Source organism: Bison bison, unplaced genomic scaffold (genome assembly GCF_000754665.1).
Source record: "Bison bison bison isolate TAMUID 2011002044 unplaced genomic scaffold, Bison_UMD1.0 scf7180017849654, whole genome shotgun sequence".
In the NCBI taxonomy this organism is placed as follows: Eukaryota; Metazoa; Chordata; class Mammalia; order Artiodactyla; family Bovidae; genus Bison; species Bison bison.
The window spans coordinates 64,572-68,012 of record NW_011480227.1 but is presented as its reverse complement, the minus strand read 5'-3'; the positions used below and the strand labels follow the sequence as shown (position 1 = coordinate 68,012).

Sequence of the window (3,441 nt, the reverse complement as noted above, 5' to 3'; positions counted from 1 at the left end):
GAGAAACTAGTCTTATTTTTTCAGAGCTGTCAGAAGTACAAGAAATTGTTCTGAAGCTTTCATGAACACCTATACATGCTTCCACAAAACTTTCTTTACAACTGAAGGTAAGTATTAGATAGTTTAAGTCCCTGAAATATATTGACAGTCATTTATGTGAAAAGGTATTTATCTATGTATAGTATAGAATAAATTATCTAGCAGACTACTTCATTAATGTTATCTCTCAGAAACAAACTACAAAATGTGGTAAATTTTTGAATTGTTAAATAATCCTAAGTCTCTTTAATTCTTAGGCAAACAAAATAGTATTTTCCCATCAGTTCAGTTCAGTAGCTCAGTTGTGTCCAACTCTTTGCAACCCCATGAATCTCAGAACGCCAGGCCTCCCTGTCCATCATCAACTCCCAGAGTTCATTCAGACTCACGTCCATTGAGTCAGTGATGTCATCCAGCCATCTCATTCTCTGTCATCCCCTTCTCTTCCTGCCCCCAATCCCTTCCATCATCAGAGTCTTTTCCAATGAGTCAACTCTTCGCATGAGGTGGCCATAGTACTGGAGTTTCAGCTTTAGCATCACTCCTTCCAAAGAAATCCCAGGCTGATCTCCTTTAGAACGGACTGGTTGGATCTCCTTGTAGTACAAGGGCTCTCAAGAGTCTTCTCCAACACCACAGTTCAAAAGCATCAATGCTTCAGCACTCAGCTTTCTTCACAGTCCAACTCTCACATCCATACATGACCACTGGAAAAACCATAGCCTTGACTCGATGGACCTTTGTTGGCGAAGTAATGTCTCTGCTTTTCAATATGCTATCTAGGATGGACATAATTTTTCTTCCAAGGAGTAAGTGTCTTTTAATTTCATGGCTGCAGTCACCATCTGCAGTGATTTTGGAGCCCCCCAAAATAAAGTCTTACACTGTTTCCACTGTTTCCCCATAGATCTGATTAATTTCCTTTTAACTTACATAGCATCAAGTACTTATTTTATAAAATTAAATAAGTAAGTCATGCTAGAACATTTTTATATTTTAAAGCTTTGGGGACTTACACGAAATTGAAAAACAGGGAAATATAAGTGCACTTTCATTTATCTATTAGGTATTTTTAACTGCCACATTTTTTACCAAATACAAGCTCACTCTGCTTACTACAAGGCAAGCCAATTAACTCTGAGTTTTGGTGTTGAGGCAAGGAATATTGACTTTTTTTCAGAAAGCCAGCAGGCGAAGAAGATAGCAAACTGATGTTTCAAAATAATCATCTAATTGAAGTCCAGGTGACAAGTTCTTTTATAGAACAGAGATGAGGGCAGGGTGAAGAAGTAAATTTAAAAGGCCATTAATTTTGCAATTATCTCCTGTAATGACAAGCCTTGGGCAGAGAATGTGTTAATTCCTTCCCTCCTGTAGCCACCCACAGGTGGACAGGGTCCAGAACAAATGCACTTTGGTTTAACATTCAGGCAGAGGGGCAGGGTTTTCCAAGGTAGACCAATATGTATGAAAGTATTCTTTCAATGAACAAACACAACAAGAAATAAATTTAAAGAAAAGAAATATATCCACCGTGGAGTAAGTTTTTCCCTGTAACATATACATGGGCATCAAAACCTTTGTGCCACCAAAAACACTGGAATATTACTATTAGTTGCCTCAAGTGCTTTCTTTCAGATACTATTTGATTTTTAACCAGAATTTTCCCATATTTTCTACATCACAAAGCAAAGAAGTACCGCTTCTTTGTAAAGCAAAGTAAGGCTTAAGAAGACTACTCTGAGAGTAATAGACTCCTTTCTCTGGGGCAAGAATGGCATGCCATTGGAAAGCTGCAGCTACCTTTTGCCCACAAGGTGGTGTGACTCATGACTAGAAGATGCTAATGATCACCTTTTCCAACACTGGCAGAGGCTGTAGAAGGTGTCATTTTTATTCTTCAACTCACAACAAACTGCCAAAACCATCAGATTAAATGGCTGAAGTGAATCTTACTTTTGTCACTGAATTCATTCTCAAGGTAATTACATACTGGTCAGAGCTTCAGGTCTCCTGCTTCGTGGTGTTTTTGATCATCTGTCTGATCACAGTGCTGGGAAACCTGGGCTTGATAACCTTGATCAGAATTGATGCTTGACTCCACACGCCTATGTACTATTTCTTCAGTCACTTGGCCTTTGTTGATATTTGCTACTCTTCTGCTATCACACCAAAGATGATGGTGAACTTTGTTGTGGAGCACAATACTATTGCTTTCTATGCTTGCACAATGCAACTGGGCTGTTTTCTCACCTTCATGATCACAGAGTGTTTCCTCTTAGCTTCCATGGCCTATGATTGCTATGTAGCCATCTGTACCCCCATTATCCCACACTGATGTCACAAAGAGTCTGAATTTGATTAGTGGCAGTTCCATATATGTTCAGCTTTCTAGTTGCCCTGTTCCATACCATCATCACCTTCTGTCTAACTTACTGTGGCCCCATTATTAACCATTTCTACTGTGATGACCTCCCTCTCTTGGCTCTGTCATGCTCTGACACACACATTAAGGAAATTCTGATCTTTGCCTTTGCTGGTTTTGATATGATCTTTTCATCTTCCATCGTCCTCACCTCCTACCTCTTCATCATCACCACCATCCTAAGGATCTGCAGGAGTGACTCAAGGCTATTTCTACCTGTGACTCCCACATGGTGGCTGTTACTGTTTTTTTATGGCATGCTGATATTTATGTACCTGTAACCCAAGTCAAACCACTCCCTGGACACAGACAAAATGGCATCTGTGTTTTACATAGTGGTGATCCCCATGTTGAACCCACTCATCTATAGTCTAAGAAACAAAGAGGTGAAAGATGCCTCCAAGAAAGTCTTGGGAAAAGGTTGTGAAACTTAAAATATATTAAAATTAAGAAAATAATAATAATAATACTGTATTAGATACAAGAAGAAAAATAAGTCAGTCTTTCCCTAGTTGACATTGCTTGTAATTTCTTTACCAGTAAACTGAAAATTTGATTATTACTTCAACAGATCCTGATATTTACTACAAGGACCCAGGTCAATTCTGGAAAGTCAGTTTGATTCTGAGTCTTGCTCAGGACATAGTTGCATTTAAAGACCATGAAATCATCTTCAAATACAAACACAAATATACTCCCAAACACATATACATATATCCCAAACAAAGGTAGAAGCATCTTTTTTTAGAACTCAGGACTCTAGAACTCTAGAACCAAGACTGACTGAGTTTGAATTCCATCTTCTTCTTTCTTTCTTTTTTTTTTTTTTTACGTATTCCATTTCATCTTTTTTTTTTTTTAATTTTATTTTTAAACTTTACATAATTGTATTAGTTTTGCCAAATATCAAAATGAATCCGCCACAGGCATACATGTGTTCCCCATCCTGAACCCTCCTCCCTCGTCCCTCCCCACAC

At 38.3% G+C, this 3,441-nt stretch overlaps 1 pseudogene; it reads left to right on the top strand.

Moving 5' to 3' along the window:
• Window positions 1-1,975: 1,975 nt before the first annotated feature.
• Window positions 1,976-2,898, top strand: LOC104994062 (annotated as a pseudogene).
• The last annotated feature ends 543 nt before the right edge of the window (window positions 2,899-3,441 follow it).